The 27,234-nt window shown below is 44.2% G+C and overlaps 1 long non-coding RNA gene across 1 annotated transcript; it reads right to left on the minus strand.

Annotated features, from left to right (window-relative positions):
* Positions 1-8,985: 8,985 nt before the first annotated feature.
* On the minus strand, positions 8,986-19,451 carry LOC131830404 (uncharacterized). Its single transcript, XR_009353140.1, has 3 exons — positions 19,287-19,451; positions 15,575-15,642; positions 8,986-10,070 (listed from the first exon to the last, which is right to left on the minus strand). It is a non-coding gene; the product is annotated as an uncharacterized LOC131830404 (long non-coding RNA).
* Between the last annotated feature and the right edge of the window lie 7,783 nt (positions 19,452-27,234).

Below are 27,234 nucleotides of genomic sequence, written 5' to 3' on the forward strand. Positions count from 1 at the left end.
CCTAGATCATAAGTAATTTCACTATGTAACAGTCAGGGGCACCTGGGTGGCTCAGTGAGTTAAGCCTCTGCCTTTGGCTCAGGTCCTGGGATCGAGCCCCGTATCGGGCTCTCTGCTCAGCAGGGAACCTGCTTCCTCCTCTCTCTCTGCCTACTGGTGATCTCTCTCTCTGTCAAATAAATAAATAAAATCTTTAAAAAAGAAATATGTAAGTCAGACTCAAGTTGGGTAGAAGGGGGAAGAAATTGACCTAGTGATGGTTAAATATTTAATGGTACTTGAGAATGTGAAAGGGAAAGGAGGGAAAGGGTTATAGACTTTAATTAAGTGATCTTTACTCACTGTAAAAATCTTGACCATTTTATTACATTTCTAACGTATTCTAATGAAAAGAACAATCTCATTGCAATTTCTTGACATACTGCTCTAATTCCCCTTGGTGAAACACAATTTCCCAGCCCCAAATGGCCATGGACTCTTACTACACTGGATGTAACTCTCCTTCAGGCCTGAGTTAACTGCTTAGAAGCCCCTGAACCAAGTAGGGGCCCTTCCTCCTCCTCTCAGGGTCCTCTCCTTCTAGGGGAGGCCGAGAATGGGTGTGTTTCCTCAGAGTCACCATCCCAGGCAGAATTTAGGAACATACCTGTGTCAGCCCCCTGGATCCAGGCAGTCACTTTCATTTTAAGTGAACAAGGCACATGACTGGAGTTGAGGGACTAAAGCCACGATGTAGGGCTTCTTGTTTAGTGCAATGTGTTAGATTGCGGAAAAGTAACGTGCAAAGGCACTGGTGGGAAGTAAATGGTGTTCAAATCAAGCTATTAGGAAAAGATTCATAGCACACTCTGAGATACAGGCATGCACACAGCCTCCCTAGGTCATTGGCCTCCCCATGATAGCTAACACAAGGAAGGAAGGAGAGGTGGTGACTACCACCACAGCTCTGAACTCTCCATTGTGGTGATGGCATTTCTTGGATTCATTTGATCCTCCATTTATTTAACGAACAGTGATTGAGCGTCTAGGGCATGCCAGGCAATGTTCTGGTAACTGAGGGCAGAGCGGCAGGGAATTGGATACAGAGCTTATACTCCATTGGTGGGGAGACAATGAGTAAGAAACAAAGGACAGGGTACGTAGGTGGCACAATCAGTTAAGTGTCTGACTTTTGGGTTCGGCTCAGGTGCTAATCTCAGGGTTGTGAGATCAAGTCCTGCATTAGCAGGGAGTCTGCTTGGATGTCTCTAGCCCTCTGCCCCTCCCCTGCACACACCTGCACACAAGCATTCTGTCTCTCTCAAATGAATCTTTTTTAAAAGAAAGAAACAAAGGGCACTTTATACAATCAAGTGATGAAATTGTGAATGACTAAGGGATACATCAGTTTGGTTTGAACAAGCATTGCAAATGTGTGAGTCATGTGATTAGGTAATCTATTTGATCAAAGCATTTACTGAGAGGAGATGGTGTTTTAGTGACAGAGTCCCATCACAGAACGTGTCTTAGACCATTCAGGCTGCTACAACTGAAATTTCCCTCTCACAGTTGTGGAGGCTGGAGGTCTGAGACCAGGGTGTCGGCACGGTGGAGCTTTGGTGACAGGCCTTTTCCTGGTTCAGAGACGGCTTTCTTCTTGTTCTGTTCTCACATGGCAGAAGGGCAAGAGAGCTCTCTGGGGTCATTTTTATACGGGGAATAATTCCACTGATGAGAGCTCCACCCTCATGACCTAATGACTTCCCAAAGGTCTTACTTCCAAATACATCACATGCAGAGTTAGGATTTCAACCTATGCATTTCGAGTCAACAGCAGAGTACTTTGAGTTCTAGTCTGTCCACTTACTCAATGTCTGATCTTGGACAAACTGTTTCAAATCTTTGAGCTTGCTGAAGCTGTGTGGTTCTCTGGGCTTTAGCTTCTTCATGGAGAACATGGAGCTCGAGCACCCCCTGGACCTCACCAAGGGTCAAGCAATCTCCTTCCTTCTCCTTCCCCATAAGAAAGGCTGAGCAGATTCTGACATTCTGGTTTTAGAGCTGACTGATACTCTATGATCTTTCTCTCACAGCAAGCCTTCCTTATTTCTAAAATCACAATCCCAGACACAGAACAGGTTTACTTTTAGTGAGGGGGGAAAAATGCAACACTGTAAATATATTTTGAAATATGAGAACAAGGAAAGTTCAGGCTGAGCAAAAGGCTGATGGCAATTTCATGGAGTCCTCTAGATGGCAAGAGAAGTAGCATGGGTGGTTCCAATAGTTCACTCTCACGTAGATGCCACCAAACCCACCCTCATTAGAAAAGAAATTTCCATTGGTTTCCATTGCATTTCTGCTATTGGTAGCAGTTGTTCTGAGCATTTCATATCCTCTTGTTCAGTCCACCACTATTTACTAGTTAAGATATACACTCAAGTTGCCAAAATGCAGGGACATAAACAACATAGAAGTTGATCTCTCCCCTAGGAAACTATCTCAGAATTAGTATTCTAGGACCGGTCTGGCAGTTCCACAGTTTTGGACCTAGACTTTCTCTATTCTGTCTGTCTTCCTTGGATTTTTGGCCCCATGAGTGCAAGATGACTCATTCACATCATGTGGGCATTCCAGTTAGTGGGAAAGGGACAAAGGAAAGGGGAGGGAACATGCCATCCCTTGTGGACTCAACCTGAGGATTACAGACGTCACTTCCATCCATATTCTGTTGGGTAGAACATAGTCACAAAATTGTAATGATTTCCAATTACTGTATTAATACATCAAAGAAGAGAAGAAAGAATATGGAGACCACTCAGACTCAGCCATAACTTATGATGGTGCAGCCCATTTAGGGTGTAACCTATGTCCCATGGACATGTCAAGGTATGACTATGAAGTAAAATAAACACATTTTAAAGAAATACAATAGATTTTTTTTTACATCCAAATATATTTACTTTTGGGGCACGTGGGTGTCTTGGTCAGTTGGGTGTCTGTCTTTGCCCCGGGTCATGATCTCAGGGTCCTGGGATGGGGCCCCAGGTTGGGCTCCCTGCTCAGTGGGGAGTTTGTTTCTCCCTCTCCCTCTCCCTCTGCCCACCGCCCCCTGCTTGTGTTCACTCTCTCTCTCAAATAAACAAAATCCTTTAAAAAAATTATTTACTTTCAAACTAGTTAACTTTGGGCACATTTACTCTTTGAAAATTATTATTGTTCTGGATGTTTCTGGATCTTCTGTTTTGTAACTGCCTGTTAGAAACAGTTCACATCCCATGTAAGAATATCTCACTTACTGCTTCTTACTTACCACTCAGTTTTTCTCTGAAAACTATAAGTCCATCCAAAAAAGTCATAATACTTCTCTTATTCCTCAGACTTAGCTCCAAATTAGTTTTCACTGTTTTCTAAATCGTTTTCAAAATGTAGATGGGTCATAGGTGAGGAGTTTCTTAAGGTATGTTAGGAGCTCTGAAAAGATGCTCAAAGAAAAGACATTTATGTGGCTCAAAAAGCTCCAGTATGCCTGTTCAAACAGTGAAAGACGATTACCTTATGATCACAGTTCGTACAGGTTTTAGGATAGTGTTACCAGGCCATGTGTGAGAATGGGTATGTTCAACTTGACCTTACCTACAACGTGCATTGAGTGTCAAATACCAGGGGGAGTTTTGTCCCCAAGCTCATTATTGTGACTTCCTCCAAGACATCCTATAACCCACCAATATACATTGTGGCACTATTTTCTAAGCAGTTGGAACTCTTTTGTGTCTTTGAGTCTTTGCTGATTCAGAATCACCTCCTCTGTGAACTTATCACTAACCCCTCTATTAGAGATAGTTACTCACCTTCTATGCTCCTGTAGCACTCTATGGACTACAAATATTTAATATACCCTATGCTAATTATGTATTTACCCAGAATCCCAACATGTGCACATGTGCATGTATGCAAACCCCCACACACACCTCTGCTAGGGAGGGCCTTTGGGGACTTCATTATGATTGCCTTACTCACACTTGCATGCCCCCTAGTGCCTTCTATGCTGTGGCACTCAACAATGTGGAGGAACTTATTAAATGGGCAAATGAATGCCATCTATTTTGTGGAAAGTAATTCAGTTTGGGTCTCTGACCTTCAGCTTCTCATCTTGTATTTACAGTTTCTCTATAAAACCTGGAGAGTGGCTCAAGTGTTCTCTGCAATCTTATGATTTTAGGCAGTCCTGGGCCAAGATTGTGACCTTGGTGGGAGAGGGACTGGTAGGCTGTAAGTACAAAGTTCGCTCCAAGAAGGTGGAGTAAAGGCTGTTGCTTTCAGAGACCGCATCTTTAATGGGAGCCCCCCTTTTTACAGATCGGACTAGATCTGTCCCCTTTTGTAAATTCTGCTTCTAAACACAGGCACTTTGGTTTCACTAGTGAGGAGCAAAGGAAAGAAAAGAAAGGTTTAATCCTACTGGCCTGGAAGCAGAGTGAAGAAAGGATCACCTCCCTTTTCCCAAGAAACTGTAAATTTTGACCGCAATGCCTACTAAGATTATTGAGCATGAGAAAAGTCAGCACTGCTATGCCCTGGAAACTTAAACAAGAATAGAAAGGATAAAAGGAAAGCTTCAACTCCAAATGATTGGTTTATAATCTAACTCGGTAACAGAATATCATCACAAGCATATGTAAAGTAAGAAAACAAAGGAAAAGCTATGACCAAATAACACCATTTTTAATTCCCTCAACATGCCATTTCACAAAGGAATGTCCAGAATACTTTTGTTGTAAGAAAATTATTGACACACTCAAGTTGGAAGAGGAAAAACCAAAAATCCTACAGGACCTATTTTTCTAGAAAAACAGGGCTAACTGGACAAGGACTCGAGAGTCACCAAAGCAACTTTTATGTTCGTAGAAACAAAAGTGCTTCCCACTTCCCCAACAAGTGTCTTAAACAGCCATACTGACCATCCCTGGAATGTGATCTTTACCAAAGTTTTCTCAATGGAAGGGCATCTCCTGATGTAGTAAGCACTGTTTGTTCATTAAATCTTCTACCTGGAGAGAACAGGAAACAGACAAGGGGCAGGGGCAGGAGGGAGACAAGAAACCTTAGAGGGAGCAAAAGGGGGAATACTGTAAGGGCCTTTCTTGAGTTGCCATTTCTCTTTAGTGGTCGGTGAATATCAATGGAGCGTTAGGCGCAGGAGTGCAGGTTTGAAATCCCCATGCTGCAGCCCCTGCCTCTTTGGAACGTGGGGAGATCGAGAATCTCATTTGTTGTTTACTCACTGGAGAGTCACTCTGCTACTTACCACCCTCCCAAGTTGTTAAAAAGAGAGAGAAAAAAAACAACACTCAGCAGGTAACTCCGAGGTTTTACCTGTCTTTAATTTATGCAGCATTTTCAAATTGTGCCATCCCGGCAGGTGTGACCGCGCTTTGGCGAACCTCGTTGCTATTTTACCTGCTTGAGTCTGTCAAAAACCCATTTGTATGCGCCCGGCTAATGTGCTAGAAATAAAAGCCCCAACCTGTCAAGTAAACTCTGCACCTGTACGAAGCAGTTAAATTGTTCCATCTGCCACGATCCCAGGAGATCAAAGGCCCTCCCCGGGAGGGGTGCCCCCGAACGCAGGCAAAGGATGGAGCTCCTTGTCTTGGAGTTTAAAAAGAAGAGAACCCGACCAAGAGGAGAGCGCGGGGTGGGAGGGGACTGGGGAAAACCCGCGAGGAGAAAAGTGTCCCCGAGGGCCCGGTCGGGCCCTGCTACCTGATGGAGCTTTTGTCTGACCCAGGCGCGCCGGGAGCGCATTCTTTCACATTAAGAACCGCAGGGGAAGACATTCATTCACTTCTTTTTTTTGGTGACGTAGCTGGGGCATTCATGTGTTTTTAACCTTGAATAATTTTTGTCTCTAAGCTCCAAACAAGTTTTATCCTGTCCACAGGTCAGTTTTGTTACAGAGGCCAATTAGCAGCGCTACCTTCGCCTGCGGCAGAAAGCCAAGCAATGGCGGGCCGAGCCCTACGGAGAGGTGATGAATAACTCCGGAGAGCTGTAATTTGAAAGGGGGGCCTTTGAAGCATTTACCTTACATGGGACGCTATTGTCACGGCAGGGTGTTTGATCTTAAAATAATTTACTTAATGATCTCACCATGGGAGCAATTGGCAGCGCGAGATTAGGCTGTAAGGCCTAATGGACATGGGAAAAGTTAAAAGTGCTCGGAGAAAGGTATGTACCGCGCTGAGATAGGGCCGCGTTGTGTGTTCATTACTTGCGGGCTGGGGGCGGGACCGGGGGGGGGGGTGCAGCGCTGTGACCGCGATCGGCTTTGCACAGCTCGTGCGAGGAAATCCTCGGATGCGGGGCTCGCCTGCGGGAGAGCCAAATATCCCGCGCTCAGCGTTCTCCGTGGTGCCCGCGCTACGGCATTGTGGAGATGGATGATCTGATTTTGTTCTACAGCCGATGATTTCTATTTATTTTTCCTTATCTTCCCCCTCCCTTTCCCCCCCCCCCCTCTTTTTGCCTCCGTGAAGCCACTGTACTGGAAGGCCACAGGAGCAGGGCGGCCTCCCCGGGGCAGGTTTGCGAGCTGGAATCAGAGCCAGATGAACATGTGAAAGTCCCCTCTCCGTGGGCAAGCAGGACTTCAAGGAGACATAAGGAGATGGTTACCTTAGGCCCAAACACGGCTTTGTCCGCTAGAAAAGAAAACTCCAAAATGTCAGCCCCAATGTGACCTGTTTGTAACTCGGGCATCCGTGTGGTTTCCGGACACACTTACCTGTGTATCGGAAGAACCTTCTTTAGCGGTGGGTTCTACCTGTTTTACATCCGGATGCCTAGGCTTCAGGTTTAAATTTCTTCAGTCTTGCTCTTTCCCCCTGTTCAAACCTTGTTCACTGCCATAGCCCCTTATAAGAAGCATCTCCCTTAACCCTGGGATGAAATTGGAATAGTCGCCTTAAGTGATGACCCTACAGGAAAAGCACCGTCTAAGAATTGCTACTGCTGTTGACCTATTTGATGCAAAACCTAAGGGAGTGTGGATGCAATAGAATATGAATAATTCACAAATGAACTAATTTCCTCTCTGATGCGGATTCCAGCTGTGCAAATCACAGCAGCCTGTCCCTGCAACCCAATGTCTTGGGTTGGAAAAAAAAAAAAAAAAAAATTCCTGGGGAATGTATCTATGTCATCCAGAAGATTTGAATTTGTTATTTGTGTAAAATAGAAGAGCTCAACTTTGAGTTCATTAGATATGAGTCTGATTCTCCAAGATCCACTACTTTCGCCTGTGACCAGTAGGACAGGACGATGAAATATTTTTAGTTCACGCAAATTAAGTAATGATGAGCAGGAGTACTAACTTTATGCCAGCAAACACCAGTTGGCCTGTGCCAGTTTGAGAGCATGAATGTTCCCCATTAGTGTGAAGGGTTTTTTTTGAAATTTAGTTTTGGAGCCCATTTCTGGTTCATCTTTTGAGGTATGCCTGAGAATCTCCACCTCCTAAAGCAGACTAACCCCCCCTTTGAACTTGTCTTTTATTTCTTCCCTGTACTTGGAAATTAGCAACTTATTAACAGGCTTCAATAATTTATTCTCCGATGCATGGAATTAACTGTCTGAGACTGAAGTAAAGATTACATATGCTTTGTTCGTATGTTGTTCTTGGTAAATGACTTGATAAGTGAGCATGGAACCCATGCCACAGGGTAGGGCAAAGAATGGCCTCAGACCAGGGTGTGCCTCTGTGTGTCTTAACCTTCTCCAGTGAGCTCAGAAGAGGTACCGGGACCACATGGGTAACGTAGGGATGAAGGTGACATAATGTAGCTGAAACACATAACTCTAATGAGAAGAGTCCCCACAAAAATCTCTTTCCTGCCCTGGGCTGTGGCTACTTTGAATCTCCATTGTTGGAGTTAATTTTGGGTCATCCTGCCCCTTCCTAATTAGCATTCTCCCCCATTTACACTTCTGATCCAGTGGAGTATTACTGTGCGATGAAGCAAGGCTGTTTGCAATGCATAAATTTGGATGCTGAGATTATTTAGAAGTATCTAAACATTCCAGGAGAAATCTGATTTATTATTTCCAAGCCATCTCCAAAGGTGTGAGGACTAACCTGCTGAGATATATTTTCCATTTTCTCTTCTCTTTCCATTTTCTCCAATGTTATCTTTTAAAAAAATTTTTTTTTCAATCTTAATGTAGTTCCAATGCTGTGTTGTCATAAGTTGGTGTTTATAACCGAGAAACTGAGAATTGTTATTCTCAACAAAAGACAGCTGAACACTGATTAGGAAAGAGTAAGAAAACATAAGTAGGTGGGGCGCCTGGATGGCTCAGGTCATGATCCCAGGGTGCTCAGCAGGGAGCCTGCCTCCCCTCTCTCTCTCCCGGCCTCTCTGCCTCCTTGTGATCTCTGTCAAATGTTCCCCATGTCTTTTTTTTTTTTTTTTTAAAGATTTTATTTACTTGTTTGAGAGAGAGAGACAGTGAGAGAGGAGAAGTTCAGAGAGAGAAGCAGACTTCCCATGGAGCTGGAAGCCCGATGTGGGACTCGATCCTGGTACTCTGGGATCATGACCTGAGCCAAAGGCAGTTGCTTAACCAACTGAGCCACCCAGGCACCTCTAAATAAAAAAAATTTAAAAAAAAAAAAAAAAGATAAGTAGGACAGAAAGGAAGTTATGAGTGTTTTAACAGAAAAGTTTGAATTTTGAGTAACAGTGTGAACCACAGCTGGTGAAGCCCCTCTTTGTCGCTCTGCTCTTCCCTCTTGCTTGCTTACCTTTCCTTCCGTCTCTCCCTATCTCTGTCTCCCTTTATCTGTGTCTCTCCATTTCTCCCTCTCCTCTTCCCTCTGCCCTCCATGTTTTCGTTAGGTCTCATTCCTTCCCTTCCCTTCTTCCTTAATACGCTCCCCCCCTCTCCCTCATCCCTCATCCTTCTCTCTTGTTTCGTGTGTATTCATCTCAGTCTCACCCACTGGCCTTGTGTCTCCAATGTCTGTTGGCACTGTTTTTTTTAATCTTGCTCTCTGTGTCTGAAAACGCAGGATATAAATGAGAAGATCAGAGCTGAGCATGTGAATATTGGGAATTCTTTTCTTGATGGTCCTCGGTCATGATTTGCTTTTCCAAGTAAAAGCTGCGAATTGGCAAACTCACTCCGAATCTCCCAGACTGTCAGGGCCCTGGATGTCAAGAAGCACTTGACCATCACAGAAAGCAAATGCTGAGCCATCTCCCGAGCTCACACACCGCAAGGAGGCACCTGCTCCGTCTGTTTCAGCATTCCCTGAGAAAAGACCAGTCAGAAGAGAGGGGTGGAAAAGAACAAGGTCAAGGTCAAGCCACTCACCCACCTCTTCCCGCCCAGCCCTACTCCCCCGTCTCACTGATTACTGTACTGTGTGTCAGAGGTACTCCCACTGGCCTAGAACCATCATCTCATCCAGAAGACACATAAATTCCACCCAGGTAGTTCTAAAATCACCCAGCTGATCATTCAATTTATATACAGTATCAAGTGTTCATTTCACAGCTGCTATTTCAGTCCCTCTGACCTGCAGGTCCTTGACATGTGCTTTGCCAGGGCCCTCCAGTGATGTAAAAGTAAGTTTTCAGCACTCGCAGAAAAAGCAATTGAAGTTCATTTCTCACAGATTACCAGGCCCCATCAGGAATGAAGATGCTGTAAAGTGCACATGGGGCAATGTCCCAACATTCACTGCGGTCCGTGACAAAGCCTGCTGTGCCAACCAGTGGAACAGACCAGTCACGTCTGGCGTGGTCCTGCTTCTCATAGGCTCTGCTGCACTGTACTGTCATCTCGGTGAGATGAAGATACCTGGCTGTGTCTCACTAAGATTTGATTGCATTGCTCTCATTTTCTTCATCTCTCACCTCAGATGGCATGTTTTGTCTTTGGCTCAGTCCAGGACGAGCAGTGTGGGCTTCAGAGGGAAATGGTGGGTGGCCTAACAGCAGGCTGCCCACCCAGTTTCCAGAATGGGTTGGGCGACACCTGTCCTGGCTGGTGCTGACAGCATCTTTCTCTTCTTCTAAAAGAAGCTACAGGAGAGGAGACCAACTGGTTAAAATGGAGGTAATTGTGTTTCTCAGGGCTCTGCTTTATGATCACTTCAGTCCATGGCCCCTTCTGCTGTTCTCATTCTGACCCCCCCAATACGGTTTCCTAATCCTTCCACCCCCCACCCCCCCATTCTCTGCTCTGTTCCTCTTACAGAATTTCCCCCCCTGTTCTCTCTGATTCAAGTTCACACAAAGTGAGTTTCTCCTTGAGAACTTGAAAGAAAGACACCTATGCTGGCCAGTGACCCAAGCTCAATTTTAAGTCACTAAGCACAATATTATGAAGGCACTATGACCTGTATTTGAAGAAATCCTTTCCTCCCAAAGAGAGGAGTTTCTGGGACATCCATTTCATCTAGAAGTCCAGGACAAGAGTGTTCAGATTTCCACAGACTCAAATTTGGAGAATTTGACTACCAATTCGAAGGAATGATAATGAGGTTTGTTATAATGAGCACGTATTGTTTTGCATGTATTTTTTAAGTGTTCAAAATACAAAGCCCCAGTTCTTCAAGATTACTGAAAATTGGACATATTTTTAAAACATTTTCTTAAGCAAACTGATTGCCAACACAACTTCAGAAATTACCCTGACTCTCTCAACCATATTCCCATTGAATAATCTTAAACCTTCCTCAAGCTGTCATTTCTCTCACACTTCCTGAGGACAAGCACCAATAACAACTTAGACTTAAAGTGGGGAGAGAAACAAAGATCTTATCTGCGCCTGGTAGATTTTTTTTTTTTTTTTTTTTTTTTTTTTTTTTTTGGTAGATATCTTTCTAAGATGCAGTGTAGAAAGCAGACTACTCACAAGACTTGAAAAGGCACTTTGACGGCTCACAGCAACTTGCACAGCCAAAGAAACCAAGGCCTTGGAAGGTAAAGTAAGGTCAGTGCAAGCTGAGATTTAAAAGCTCCTTCTTGGGGCGCCTGGGTGGTTTAGTCGGCTAAGTGTCTGCCTTACTTCCGGTCAGGTTATGATCTCAGGGTCCTGGGATGGAGTCCCGCATCAGCTCCCTGCTCAGTAGGGAGCCTACTTCCCACCGCCACCTACACCCCACCTGCTGGCCTCTGCTCTGCCACTGTGTGTCAAATAAATAAATAAATAAAATCATTTTTGTTTTTTTTTAAATTTAGGGGTACCTGTGGCTCAGTGGCTTAATCCTCTGCCTTCAGCTCAGGTCATGATCTCAGGGTCCTGGGATCAAGCCCCGCACTGGGGTGCTCTGCTCAGCGGGGAGCCTGCTTCCCCCTCTCTCTCTGCCTGCCTCTCTGCCTACTTGTGATCTTTCTCTCTGTCAAACAAATAAATAAAATCTTTTTTAAAAAATTAAAAAGGCCTCATCTTCATGGTCATGAGTTGGTGCAATGCCTTCCTCTTCCCCCAGTGCAAACCTTTCTCTAGGAGGAGATGCTAATGTCTGCATGCCTGCTTTGGATTCGGTACTGCCTCTCCAGGGCTCCCACCTCTCTTATGACCCAGGCACTGGTCCTCCTGGCCACTTGCTTGTCCTTCCCGCTGGCAGCTCTCAGCGGAGTCCTCTCTAATTTTGTCCTTGGCTTCAGAGAGTGACCTCTGTCAAGATGAGGCTCCTTCCCTGTGGGCTTTGGAAAGTGTGGACTTTGGAAAGTCTGGCTGCTTTGTGGAGTATAAGAACCCCACTGCCTTGTCTCCTGGCAGCTCTTTTTATAATACGAGGGATGTGGTTCTGTTTCCTTTTTTTCCCTCTTCCTCCTCCCCAGGGCAGGGAGGAGGGGTGAGGGTGGGAGCAGGTGTCTGGGGAGCTAAAGTCTAGGTGAGGGAGGGAGAGTGACAACAGTGAAGGGGAGGAGTCAAGTTGGAATTTTTGCGGCACAGGGGACTTCCATGGGAGGAGAGGGGGGGTTGTTGATGTTGGGGCTTGGGTGGACTGTGGCCCAGAGGGTCAGGGGGTTGGGATTAGGTTCAGCTCATAATATCACAGCTGCCCTTGTCTCCCCAGATTACTTATCTTCTGCACCCCTCCCCCGAGGCCCCTTGCCTCAGTGTGGGGCTACTGAAAGCCATCCCAGTTCCAGAGCAAATGCGTCTGACCTAGGTCTGTCTTGCCCCTGCTCTGCAGTTCAACTCCTCCCTGTGCATGGTCCTGTCTTTTTGCCTCCCCCATGGTATTGACCTGAGACTCTCCAATAAACTTCCTCCTCATAACCTTCCATTCAAAATCTGTTTCCCAGAACCCAACCTCACACACTTACATTTGTAAAATATGTCATCACTTTAAAACGCTGCTACCTGGCATCGTCATGGTGTTCATCGCAAACAGAGGCTCAGAAAAGTGAAGTGACTTTCTCAGGGTCACACCCTGAAGTCCTGGACCTGGGACAGAATTGAAGTTCTCCGACTCCTGGCCCAAGGCTGTTCTGAGAACTTAAGTGAGTTATAAAGGTGTGACTATGTAGCTATTCCTAAAAATGTTTCTCCTCTTCATGGCTTCACTTTCCACCGCTCATGTCTATTTCCTTAACTGTTGACCTTTCTCCTCCCCAAACCTGCTCTTCCCAGTTCCACCGTCTGCCTTTGCAATGTTTTCTTTACAGCAGCCTGTGGGAGGTAGCAGGAATAACAGGCACGTGGGGGTGTCAATACCTTGGCACCAAGACTTCTTTGCTCTCAGCCCAACAGAAAGAGGTGACAGAGAGGTATGTCTGGGGGTCCCGTGATGCATCCCTGACCCTCTGTTCTAGACACTTAGTTTTTCTCCTGATTCCCACAGCTGGTTTTCATGTAGAATTTCAACAGGGCTGATGTCTCTGTCATCTTATTTGCCGACAGCAAGAATTTCTCAAGCTAATCACTCTGTAAATATGGGTGCAACTGGGACACTCCGTAATTCTGTGTCCTTGTTACCCTGTTCTGGGGACTGTTCTCTAGGCTTATAATACCCTCTAGAATCCCTGGGGACTCTGTCATTTGAGTCGTTTCATTCAGCCCAGCACTGGCTAGAGAAGAAAATGTTCTTCTTTACACTCCTCAGTGAAAAGCCTCTGGGGGTCTATTCATTGCCTTGATGTTCTGGAGCTTCCGGGGCCTCAGGGGATTTTCACCTCCCTTTGCAAATCCTCTGCACTGATTGATTGGCAAGCAGAACGCACACCAATTAGCTGCTTTGCATAGCCTCAGGACAGGTGTTTAGCGAACCAAAGGTTCACAGGTACTGTGTGCTGTGGTTTGGACCCTTGGTTTTTCTTTTTTTCTGATTTTTTTCAGACTGCATCTTAAAACACAAGAGTTGAATCCATTCAGATCTATCATCTCGTGGTTGATGATTTCAACCAATGTCTGACATCCTGCGAAAGACGTGTCCCCAGAATATGCACTCAGTTTGATAAAGGGTGGGAAGAGCATATAAACTTACTGGCGGGCATTTATATGGATCCTTACTGTTGTCCGCCTTCATCACTAAGTAAGACCCACCAGGGTCTTAAGGTAATATTAAAGTCTTGAAAAAAGTCCTGCTCTGACCCAGTATCCCGATTTTAATCAAATTGTGTGTATTCTGAGCTCAACTCTAGATCTGCAGTTAAAAATAAGAAAGAAACGTTTTCAACTTATTGCTTGTTTCATGAATTAGTTGTTCATGGCGGGGGTGGGGTGGTCCCCAAACCTGTATGTCATGGAAGTTGTTTTAGAAGTATCTTTTCTGTTCCATGCCACCCCCCACGAATCTGGCTAGCATCCTCATCAGGAGAGTCAGGGATTAAAAGTGTGCACTCGGGAGCCAGCTCTCCTGGATTCAGATCTCCCTCTGCGTGAGAGTTACGGGCCTGTGTGACTGTTGGGCAAGTTACTCAACCTTTCTGTTCCTTGGTTTCCCAATCGGCAAAATGGGGGTCCCAAGAATAGGGCTATTGTCAAGATTAAATAAATTAGTTTATTTTGTAGTCCTTGCAACAGAGGTTGGCATATAAATCATACACATTCTGGATTATTTTCCTATTGTTCTATAATATGTCTTTCCCTTGTCAGTTACATCTGGAGATTTTAAAACAACCGTTCTTTGTGGCGCCTGACTACATTTGTGGCAGAGAGAGAAAAGAGAGAGGCCCTTGTTAACATTTAAATATATTCCATTTCGCAGGCAAATCTTTTTGTATATGAAGGCAGGAAATCGGAAGGTAAGTGCCCACTGTTTTTAAACTTGGAATGAGGTATTTTTAAACAGTTTTCAATTTACTTAAGAGTTTTAACACAGCTAATATTAGTTGGAACTGAATGTCTGAGAATGAGGTTAGTGTTCTGCATAAACCCTGCTTTTAAAAAGCTCACAGGAAGGGTCAAAGACCAGGAAATGCTCTCACTATAATTCTCATTTTCAGCTGAATTGGACATGGCAACAAGAACGCAGGCCTGAATCACATTATGTTCCAGGAACCTTTAACTTTGCATCATAATGACCCGGGGCCTAACAGAAGCAAATTGCAAGTGGTTTCAAAAGGATAAACTCTAATTTATATTAAACTAGTATTATAACTTAAGCAGCTCGTTTTGAAAGCAGAATGAAAAAGCTCATCATTCTTGTGATGGTTCCTAAATGCATCCCTTTACATTTCACCTGTAAAACGCTCTGTGTTTGCTGACAGGTTAAATGTATACTATACACAGAGAGCCAACATTTCTCTTTGTAACACTGCAGCAATCTTACTAGTTTTAGCAGCATTCTTATTATTTTAAGCTGTCTCCATTGTCTTCTAAACACCATAATTAGAAGCTGAAAAGCTTACAGCAACCAAACCCAATAAGGTCTCATTATGAACAAAATATTTGACTGTGGCGCAACAAATGACCCTGTGTCGTCTAACATGATGAAGCCTTCAGCCTTCCTGCCCCATTAGGGCTTGAGGTATGTTCAAAGTTTTCCCTCTCGGGGTTATTGAGCCACTCGATTCCAAGTTTTAGTTTCTTGGTCATAGTTCTTTGCGTACTGGTCTCTTTGTTTCACTTTGTGCCACTGCCGTTTTCCAATAGACCTGGAAGAGCAAAAGTGTCTGCTGGAAGCAGTTCAGAGTTTCTCTTATCAGGGATGTGGTGTTTTGTAAATGAGTTGAATGAGGGAGCCTGTGAGCCTAGAGCTGAAATAATTGAACTGCTTAACTGGAGAAAGAAAAGAGGGAGGTGATTTTTAGGGCCCAAGAAAATACTTCCGGCACCAGATCAGTGACTTTTTAATGTGCTGCTCAGCATCTTTTTTTTTTTTTTTCCATTTGATACAAGTCCTCTTGAACTGTGTCCAAAAGTGAACTCCTGTAGGAGATTTAATAAATTAAGCATTACCAGTCATTTACACCTGTGTATAAATGTGTGTGTGTGTGTGTGTGCGCGCGCGCGCGCACGTGTTTCTCTCGAAAAAGGAGGCAAAAGCAGATTGATGAAGATTGCAAAAGAAAGTTTTAAAAAAAGTTAAGATGATTAGAAAATACATCTATTCTTAGGCTTTATTTACCTGGAATTGTTGTTCATTTGAATCTCTTGCTTCAGTGCATTACCACATCCTTTTGTGTAGACTGTAAGCTGGAAAATATCAGGTGGGGGAGAAATGAAATGTGGTCTAGTGTCTTGTAGCTGTTTCATGGAACAGGTTCCCATGGCCAAGTAGATTCAGCTCTGGTATAAAGCATTCTCATTTAAACCAAGTGTGTGAAATATAAAAATAAATCTTGGATTTTTTTTTAAATTTATATTCTGCTGGTGAAACACTGAACTCTGAAAAATGGGCATGTCAGGACTGCTTTTAATAAATCTACTTGCCTGTCCTGTGTTTTCAAGGTTTCCTGTTCGTTAATTATCAAGCTGTATTTCTCTTATTTCTCTAATCTTTAGAACACAATGAAGCATATCAATCAGCACAAACCTCCGTGAAGCTGCTTATCTCTGAAATCCCATCTTTATTGTGCGACACTAGGTCTCCCAAGCCAGCAAGCCAGTGCGGTCCCAGTTAGCAACATTCTTTCCCTGCCCTTCGTCCTTTGAGGTTGAGTCTACGTTCCAGTTCACTTTTCCTTTTTTCTTTCTCTTGCTTGCCACCCTCTCCCCGAGAACTCACTCTTTCTCTCCCCCTGTCTGCCCCTCCCCATCTCTCCATCTCTCCATCCCTCTGTCCCCACGCAAGGGGTGAGTCTGCTTAGGAAACCTGAAGATTGATACCTATCCAGTCAAGGAGAAAGTGACTTTTAGAGCTCTTCTCTCTTCCCTGAGGCAGCAGGGTTCAAAAGTCAGTTTGAGAAGCGTCCCTATGTCCGGATCACATTAGGGAGGTGGGAAAAATGACCCACAGACTTGAACATCTCTGGAGACCTGGCCAGGAATTTGCCTTTACAGCAGGATCCCTAAGTGATTTGTAAGCTATTTAACCAGAGAGCCATTGCTTTGGGGGATCCCATTCTCTAAAGAAAGGAGCACTTAGCCTAAAATAATGTAATTATCTCACCCTAAATTCCCTCCCCAAGATACGCATTATCACCCAGGTTCCTGAGTCTGGCCCAGAGAGAAGGTAGAGAAAGGTGAAGATTTTGTTCCTACTTGAGGCTGTTTTGTCCATGTCCACATTCATTGCTCATGGTTCCTGAGGGCAAAGGTCAACCTGTGTGCTCTGGGGTGGAAGGGTGGTCACAGCCAGCAAACCCAGCAGCCCCAGTGAGCTCTGCCCTTCACGGACTCCTTGGGATGGGCCACGGGCTGTTCTGCCCTGCTTGGCCACAGGGCTCCCTTTCTGCCACATGCAGGAGTCCCCACAAACAGCTCCCAAATAGGAAGTGTTTCTGAGCTAATTAAAAAAAAAATCAAAACTGCTATGTCACCCTAGCTTTATTTTCAAAAATAAGTATGCAAAAACTAAAACTGCATATCATGTCCCTTGAGTCGCTGTCATCTTCCCTGCTCGATTTTCCTTCATTCTGCTCATCATTTTCTTTTCTTTCTTTTTTTTTTTCCCGCTCATCATTTTCTAACACTGTTTGTAACTGACTGGCTTAGTTTGTCGTGTCTTCGTCCCCACCGGCATAGACAGTTCATACGGATAGGGATTTCTGTGTTTTACATTGCTCTCTGCCATTCATAGAATAATGCAACGGGTTTTCAAATACAGCACAGTCTGGCCTGACAACTGGTTTTCAGATACAGCACAGTCTGGCACAGGTATAGATGGAAACACAATTGTGACTTGCCGTAGTTTATACATATCGTGCTGTTTGTGCAAATATGTGAAGTCTGACCTCTTCCAATCAATCAACCGATCAGTAACAGGATGTGACTGCCTGCTAAACTCTGAGACTTTTCCCTGTCATCTCTATTTGTCCATGTATCAGTTCTACCCTGACACCTGTTTCACATGATCCTTAGCCCTTTAGCAGCAAAAGCTGTGTCTACAGAGACCTTTTTTTAAAAAAAAAAATTGTATTTGCCTCTAAGTGGATGAAGCCCTATAATCTGAAAATCCAGGACTGAAGTTTCATTTCATGACCCAGCAGAGAGATTCCTTCTTTTTGGCAATTACTTTAAAAAATCCAGCCAAGGGCGCCTGGGTGGCTCAGTGGGTTAAGCCGCTGCCTTCGGCTCGGGTCATGATCTCAGGGTCCTGGGATCGAGTCCTGCATTGGGCTCTCTGCTCAGCAGAAAGCCTGCTTCCCTCTCTCTCTCTCTCTCTGCCTGCTTCTCTGTCTACTTGTGATCTCTCTCTGTCAAACAAATAAATAAAATCTTTAAGAAAAAAAAAAAAAAATCCAGCCAAATCCTGAGAATACACACCCGGCGAGGTAAAAATTGCTCCAGTGTGGGTTTGCCTGATTTGATTTGCCTGTTTGGCAAGAGCTCTTGAAGGGGGCGCCTGGGTGGCTCAGTGGGTTAAGCCGCTGCCTTCGGCTCAGGTCATGATCTTGGGGTCCTGGGATCGAGTCCCGCATCGGGCTCTCTGCTCGGCAGGGAGCCTGCTTCCCTCTCTCTCTCTCTGCCTGCCTCTCCATCTACTTGTGATTTCTCTCTGTCAAATAAATAAATAAATAAAATCTTTAAAAAAAAAAAAAAAGAACTCTTGAAGGACTGATGACCTCTTTCTTTCTGGAGAGAAGGGCAACAGGGGAGATGGTTTTTTAAGAAAAATTAAAATCAAAGTATATGAAGGAATTCGAAGATGCGGCAAAGTGGAGATAATAGGATGGAGATAATAGGAGGAAGAGGAGAAAGAAGGAAGAGGAGAGGGGTAAGAAGAAGAAGAATCTCACCTTCCCGCATTACGTACACGGTCCTTAGAAGCCTATCTTTTGATTCTCACAGCTCACCAATAATACCACACCTGCATGATCCAACCTTACTTTGAATTTAGTTTCTAGAATTATCTTTGCCCCTGCTGAGCCTTCCTTTGGAAAATGTTTCCTCTCCAGCCCCTTCCCCAAAACCACTCCACTCCACTGTGTTTTGAATGAATGAATGATCGAATGAGGGCCAGCAAAGAGCTGTGCCAAAGAAAATCAGTTCTACCCCTGAAACCAGATTGCATAAAAAAATAGCTTTGATAAGAGACGGATGGCCTACAAAGAGAGAAACACTAACTGTATTTACCTGTGAATAATATGCATCCCAGATGTCTCTCATCGCTGTGGTACTAAACACTGTGCAAGAATGAGAGGTAACCAAGAAAACAATGAGAGTAACACAGGAGCTGGAAACACCTGCTTAGACTCAAACAAAAATGCCCTCGCAAACTTTTGTACCACCTCTGCAGTGCTAAATGAAGTTGTTGGTCAGTGAGCCTGAATGAAAGGACTGGTTTTTATTCACAGAATCACAAGAAACAGTAGACAATTCAAAGGGCTTTGTAGTGATTTTAAAATACCTTTTCAAATTATTGAACAGAGGCTCGTCCCTTTCCCTCTTTCCTCCTAAGGCTTTGAGCCACTTTGAGCCAAGAGACCTATCAAGATTTTTTTTTCCGGTCTTGACATCATGTGATTTTGAAATCTACTCTAATTCAAAGGCCCAAAGTGCATTTTCAAGATTTTAATACAGGGTTCAGCTGCCAAAGCTACCCTGCCTCCAGCTGTTGCTATTTCGAGAAGGTGAGGGTGGGTATCTTTGGCTTCTGTTCCCCCACCCCCCCTGCAGCTGCTGCTGTTGGAGTGACAGAGCTGATCCCACAGGCCTGTTTTCAGTCCTCATCTTACCTGGCCCATCAGTAGCTCTTGACAGATGTCTACTCCCTTCTCCTTAAAACATTTCTTAGTTTCCTTCCTGGTCTCCTCTTTTTTGTTTCCTCATCAGCTTCTAAGGCTACCGCTTAGGTTTTAAATATCTTCACTTTATCTCTCCTCACTCCCCAAGAGCTACTGTTCACTCTCAAGGCTCTTTTACAGCCTGATGACTCCCCCATTATGACTCTCTTCCCTGTGATATGCCTGAGCCAGCTCGCCTGAGCTCACAAGAGCACCTTTCTTCCCAAATCTGTATTTAATGATAGTACCGTTAGGTTGGTAACATGACATACTGAGCCCCCTCCCCCCCTCCCCGGCCCACCACCCCCCTGGAGCACTAGTTGTTAAGCATTTCCTAGCTCACCATTTTTCCCAACCTTTCCCACTGAACTCTGGTCTGTGCGTCCAATTGCCAACTTGGTATCTCCCTTTGGAGATCAAACATGTCTAAAATGGAACTCCTCCCCCTGAACCTAGCTTTTCTCCCCCAGCTCTCCCCTCCCCGGAAATAGCAACTCCAGCTTTCTAGCTACTCAGGGAAAAAAATGTATGTTCTTTGACTCCTCTCTTTCTCTCCTATCACATATTCAAACCATTAGTAAATTCTACTGGTTTTACCTTCTTATATATCCAGGATACGCACAATACTTACTCAAGGTACTTCCATAGGATGCATAGATAGATCCAGGAGGGAGGAAGAGAAGAGTTGCATTACCTGATAGAGCTTGGTGATCTAGTCAGAGTGCTTATTACCACTGACCTCCCCTCCTTCGCCCGTCTTCTAGTATTTGTGGTAAGTAAGAGACTCCGTGCACATGCACTCTTATGTGCTTGTTGTAGAAAGAAATCAACAGGATGGAGAATCTTTATCAATGTCTTTCCCTCCCACATACTTTCAACCACATGGAAGGTGTATATGGATTCTGTCTTTCTACCGTTGTTCTAGTTGATGCAACACAAAGCAACAAGTCAATGGGGGGACTTCCTATGGAGCTAATGAAACTTAACCTTCAGGGTCCCTGCCTTGATCTGGTTTGTGTGAGCACTGAGAATGGCTGCGAGTCCTAAATATCCCAGATAGGAAGAAAAAGCCAGATTAGTGGTTCCTAGGTAAGTTAAGGTGCCACTTATTGGAATTCCATTTGCTGATTAGATCACCTGCGAAAGAAAGTTGTTACATATTCTATCTAAATGCTTTAAAAGTATTTACAAGAGTTGTTTGAAGGCACTCAAGCCATCTGCCTGATAACTGATCAAATAAGTTTGGTCCTAATTTTATCTGGAACTTCCAGAGTCTACACCATATTGTTACATGTCCGACATATATAATTAGAACTTTGATAATGCTCCATCAGGGTAAACTCAAAGCAATAATAAAGCTGTTATTGTCCCAGATTATTCTAATGACATAAAATAGAACTTCAGAAACATCAACCGTTAATATCTACACAATGATAATATTTCCTAAATAAATTTCCCCCATTTCACCCCCTACACCAACATTTTGGAAAGCTGTACTGCCTCTATCTGCTGAGGAAAGGGTAGAGCACGGTCTTTCATACTGAGGTCAGAAAAACCACACAGATAGTCTAAGAAAATAATGTAAAAAAAAAATCCATTTTTTACCATTCTAGTTGGCTAGCCTTTGAATGGTTGAAGTGCAGATGGGTCCACTCCCTTAAATGTCACCCACTATCCTGTCAATAGCCAATGACAAAACAAACAGATGGCTAAAGAATGGGGTGGGGGTGAAGGGCAGATGGGAGGGAAGGAATACAGGCTGGAAATAACTCAATTCTTGTTTTAGTAAGTTGTGTGTGTAGAACTCTGCTGGAAAATTTCACCAGAGTTGCACTTTCAGAAAGATGGTAAGATTGGATTACGTCTTTAAAATAATTGTTCAAATAAGTGGGCTAGCACAGAGGAGAAGCCTGTATTGACTCTCTGTTTACCCAGAAGGGGGAGAAAAGTACAAAACAAGCTTTTCTTTAACTACAATGGCAATCTTCTAATAGCAGCACTGACTTACTCCAAAATACAAGACTCAGAGGTTGATAATCATCTTCAAGCTCAGGTTATTGCATGCAATTTTTCACATTCGTTCGACTTTTTTCACATAGCTCTTAGTAAAGTAACTCTCTTAACAATAAAAGCTTTTATGGAGCCCATTACTCTGGATAGCTAACCACTCCTGGGTTTTTTGTGTTTTTTTTTTTTTCCTTCTTCTTCTTCTTCATCTTCTTCTTTTTATTGGCTCCTTGGAATATTTATGGCTGCCTTTGTTCTCACTGCAAACTTACACATCTGGCTGTGTGTGGCCAGTTTTGTGGGTTTTGTTGTTGTTGTGGGGTAGGCAATGGGTCAGCGGGTGTGTGGATATTTGGGTGGCTTCGTTTATGCACATGTGATTCGCTTTTCATTACCTTGTCACTGCAAATCTTCGTTTTTTTAGCTAGGGAGTGTTCTCTCCTGGACTCTTTCCACTGGGAGCTGTGTGACCTAAAACTTTATGAGCTGCCGTGCTGCCTTCTTCCTGATAAACAGGTTCCAGGATGGAGGGTGTCTTGAGTGAGGCTGGGCTTCAGAAGGAACAAAAGCTTGACTCCCTGAACACAGAATGAACAGATTAGATTCCTTGGTGAAGAGTTTCACTGGGACTGACTTCCACAGGCAGAGCGAGTGCTGTCTGGCCTGAATCAGGAGAGAACAAGGGAGCCTGTTCTCCATGGCATTCTTGTGGACACAGGTGCAGTGTGCATGAGAATTTTCCATCTTTACTGCTGCTCCGAAGGACTGCATTTAGGCATTAAAACACTGGCACCAGTCTCCAAATTCATAAAGGACAACTCTGCCTTGCCATTCTAATTCCTCCTGCAATTAAGCCCATCTTCTGACCTGGAAGATCAGATAGTGGTTGAGATGGCTGGCTCTCCAGCCAAGGTGTCTGGGCAGGTTAGCTTGCTGAGCCCCAATATCTGCACCTGCAAATTGGGAATAATAATAGTATTGACATTATAGGTTTGTGGTGGGGATTGAGATAATACAAATAAAGTGCTTAAACCCATACTTGACCAATAGCGAGGTCTCAAAATATTGGACCTTATTAGCCCTCTCATTAGAATTCGAGCTCCTTGAGGGTAGAGTTGATTCTTTGTGTTCACTGCTGTATCTCTAACACCTGGAACTTTGTATGTGTCAATAAATACTTGCTGTAGCAATTCCACATCAGCTTAACCTAAGAACTCCCCGTTAAGGAATCAGGGAGAGGGGTTTTCCTAAATATCAAGTACAAGGATGCCTTGGGCTTCCATGGTTACCTGGTTCCTGTTAAGCACCCATCCAAGGGGGATTTGAAAGGAGTTGGGAACGTTTCACCTCCCAGTAATGCTCATAGGATGGTAACTCTCAAACCCATCTAGAAAGCAACACAGGCAATTCCCAAACTCACCTAAATCCACTTTCCTCACTAGAAAAGACCCAAAAAATTAGCACACCCCCCTCAACATAGCTCATCCCGGAGAAATGCTCCTCACCCACAGGTGTCATGCCTCCTGACCCCTCTCAGCTGTGAGGCTCACTTTGAAGCCCTTTAGCACAGGAGGCTATAAAGTGTTCATCCCCTTGTTTCTGAGGCTCTGTGGCCAGTCTAAGCATAAAACTATTTTTTGTGGCCCAAAACAATTGGAGATCCTGGGTCTCTGGGCTTTGAATGCAGGACTTTGCAAAGACTTTTTTTTTTTTTTTGTGGTCAGTATAATAAATTAAACCTTTCACAAAACAAACATCCCAGCCCCACTAAGGATGAGGGGGTGCCAGGGAACGTGCAAAGACATTTTTATACCAGCCTATTCTTTACTGTATCAATGTTGTGGTATGTTATCACAGGGCTCTTTCTGGATCCATTTTAGCTGAGACTCTGAAAAGCATAAAAGCAATAGATGGCCGGTATGTGTGTGTGTGTGTGACTGTATTAACCTCCAGCTTCGTTTCCCTCTGGATCCACGCTTAGTCTCATCACTCCTTGAGATGACCAGACGAGTTGAAGACAGACTTGATCCCTTGCCTTCTGCATGAAGCCAGTCCACATGATGGGTTCCACGAAGGACCCATGACTGGCTTTGTGGGTGATGAAGTGGATCGGAAGAGCCTCAGTGTGAATGGCACAACCCCAGGGTTTCCTGTGGATCCTGTTAGTAACTGCCTGGGATCTACGTTAAACACACCTGGATTCAGGGGTTCAGCTGCGTTCAGTGTCAGGGGACAGATCACTCCCCACCCAGTCCAGGCCCGGAGACTGTGGGAATTATCACAGCGATAAGGAACTTGCTGGAATGTTAACCACTGCCAGGAAGCAATATGGGGAATCCAGGAAATCATAGACTACTTTAGCCCAGGACACAAACAGTAAAGAACTTCTTTTATAAGGGCTGAAAGGAAGGAATTGGGTCATTCAGGTGTGCTCCTTGTGGCCAGTGGTTATGACATACTCTCCTAGCACAAACAAAGGAATCTTCAGTAGTTTTTGGTTGACTGTCCTCCCATTCTCCTGGCTGTGCTCTCAGGCCGCAGTTAGGGAATGTTTGTGCTGCTGAGCCCCAACTTTGCTTAGGAAGCACTGAAAAAAAAAATACAGGTTACTTGTACTCATGTGATATAATTATGTCTATGTAATTGAAAATGGATGAAAAAGGAACCACAAGGGCCTCCTCTAAAACAACAGAGAGGAACATGTTTTAAAAGGAAGATATAGAGATTCAGTATGTGAGGTCTTTTTTGTGACAGGAAACCTAAAATACAAAGAGATTGGGATTAAGCAAAAAAAGGTAGAGAGGATGGCAAGCTGGGAAGTCTTAACCAGAGCTACCAAGAACACAGTCATGAAACCATGAGCAACTTGGAATGTGCCCAAGCACCAGGAGGGAAAACCTTAGTAGAACAGCCCCATTCCCTTAAGGGTCAAATGATCTGACTCCTGGGACATTTGTTCAAGCTGATGACTGACCTCCCGCACCCTCCCCCCACCCGAGATTCAAATCTTTAGTTCTGGAGCTAGAGAAGCAAGGGCAAAGAAAATGCAACTTAAATATATCTCTATTCTATTTTTAAATAGGGTCCAACCTCCTGTACACTTTGTGGTATTTTCCTTCTATGTAAGCCTGAAAGATGAATTAACACTCACTACCCTGAGTTAGCTCAGTCTTTGTTTGTTGGAGTTTCTTCTTCAAGTTTTTGTTTGTCTGTTTGTCTGTTTTAATTTGAGAGAGAGAATACAAACGGAAGGGGAGGGGCAGAGGGAGAGGGAGAAACAGGCTCCCTGCTGAGCAGAGAGCCTGATGCAGGGCTCCATCCTAAGATCTAGGATCATTACCTCAGCTGAAGGCAGAAGCTTAACTGACTGGGCCACCCAGGTGCCCCAGTTTTGTTTTGCTTTTTTTTTTTTTTTTTTTAAGATTTTATTTATTTATTTGACATAGAGAGAGAGATCACAAGTAGGCAGAGATAGATGAAGAAGCAGGCTCCCTACTGAGCAGAGAGCCCGATGTGGGCCTCAATCCCAGGACCATGGGATCATGACCTGAGCCACAGGCAGAGGCTTTTACCCCCTGAGCCACCCAGGTGCCCCTTGCTTTGTTTTTAAAGATTATTTTAGAGAGCAAGAGTAGGAGCAGGGGGAGGGGCAGAGGGAGAGGGCGAGAGGCAGACTCCCCGCTGATCACCGAGTCTAACTCAGGGCTCAATGCAGGGCTCCATCTCACAGCCAACCCCAAGATCATGACCCCAAGATCATGACCTAAGCCAAAATCAAGAATCAGCTGCCCAACCTACGGAGCCCCCAGGCCCCTCAGGAGTTCGCTCAGTTTTAATGGAAGATCAAAAGCAGACAGTTCAGTAAACCTTTGGTATTGAAATATAAATTGAGTATTGAAATGTAAATTCTAAAGATTTTAATCTCTATAGTTAAATAGTAATCTAGTGCAGAAGAATGGGGGCTGGGGGTGGTCCCAGGCAACTCAGATTTATCTTTCTAAAATAATGGAAAAATTCATGTTTTATGTCACTTTAGACTGATTTAAATAACCATGCAGGGGTTACATCTCACGCGCACAAAAAGCAATAATGATTATCTAGGGGTGCCTGGCTGGCTCAGTTGGTGCAGCATACAACTCTCAATGCCGGGGTGGTGAGTATAGGCCCCACATTGGTTGTGGAGCCTACTGAAAGGAAAAGAAAAAAAGAAAAAGGATTTTTCTCTAATTCTTTGAAGATACAGCCTTGGTTGTTCTGATTTCTAGCAAAGGCTAGATCACCAAGAACTTTGACCTTAAGGAGGTGAAGCAGTGATTCTCAACCAGGGGACACTGGCAAGAATAAAAATAGTTCTGATTATCCACATTGAGTGGGGTGGAGGGAGAAGAAGAAGGGATTTGTGACTGGCAACGAGTGGGTAGAGGTCAGGGTTGCTCTTAAATGTCCTGAAAGGCACAGAATGACCCCCCACACGAGGACTGATCTGGTCCAGAATGCTCTTAATGCCAGGGTCGAGAAACTACAGCATTAAGGGTGATACTCGTCTATGGTTATGAAAATGTTAACAAGGGAAGTTACTGCAAAGAAAATTTCTCAAACACAACATGTTTTGGAAAATGTGCATAATGTTATAGCAGTTTCGGTTTAATAGGAAAGAAATATATAATTTTTTTAAAAGATTTTATTTATTTATTTGACAGACAGAGATCACAAGTAGGCAGAGAGGCAGGCAGAGAGAGATAGGAGGAAGCAGGCTACCCGCTGAGCAGAGAGCCCGATGCGGGGCTCTATCCCAGGACCCTGAGATCATGACCTGAGCCAAAGGCAGCGGCTTAACCCACTGAGCCACCCAGGCGCCCAGAAATATATAATTTTTAATTAAATTTAAATAGGTTTAGTTAATGAAGGGATTCTAAGGAACTGGTGGGAAGACTTCCTGAAAGCATAGTGATATCCCTAACTTAATACACGGAATAACACCGTTCACTAACCTTTTCAGGAACAACCCACCCAGCCATAGATGGCTATCTGAGGCATTCTGGTAGGTTACAGACAGTAAACGTCAGACACTGCCTGTTCTCCTGTGGGCGGCACACCACGTGACTCATTCCAGCGTCTGCAGTACAGATGCAACATACGTCAAACTGTCCCATACTGAAACATTCTTTTCAGCTGGTTCAAAGTTTCTCCAGAGGCACAGTGTGTGCCTGACAAGCACCTCACGTGTGTGGGGATGAATTTCAGGGGGATGCATTTCAGGGGGATGCAATGGGTTCTAACAGCAAGCCTCTCTCATAGGAATTTATCCCATTCTTGCAAAGGCCATCTTTCTATTCTTTCTGGCATTTTTTATATATTTGACATGTGTCTTGGACCAGTCAGCTTGCTCTCACAAAATACCACCGACTGGCTTATACACAACAGAAATTTGTTTCTCACAGCCCTGGAGGCTGGAAGTCCAAGTTAGGGTTGGGCGAGGGCCCTCTTGAGTATCAGACTTTTCAATGTGTCCTCACCTAGCAGGAAGGGCTGGGGCGCTCTGTGGGTGTCTTTTATAAAATCACCGGTCCTGTTCAGAAAGGGCTCCACCCTCATGGCCTAATCACCTCCCAATGGCCCTACCTCCTAATTCCATCACATCCGGCTATTAGGATTTCACCATGTGAATTTTAAGGAGTCACACTACAATCATGTCAAGTGGTGCCCCTGACTTTTCCCATTTTAGGTTTTATCTGCCTTTCTCCTCACTGCAAACATAAATGATCAGGAGCATGATTATTACACAAATCTTCCTTATCACTAGTCTTTTAAAACAAAGTATTAATTTGAAAAATTATATCATGTTTGCATAAAATTAGTTCTCACTAGGCTGCAATTTTAGGAGGAAGAGACA

This window comes from Mustela lutreola, chromosome 4 (assembly GCF_030435805.1).
Source record: "Mustela lutreola isolate mMusLut2 chromosome 4, mMusLut2.pri, whole genome shotgun sequence".
Classification (NCBI taxonomy): Eukaryota; Metazoa; Chordata; class Mammalia; order Carnivora; family Mustelidae; genus Mustela; species Mustela lutreola.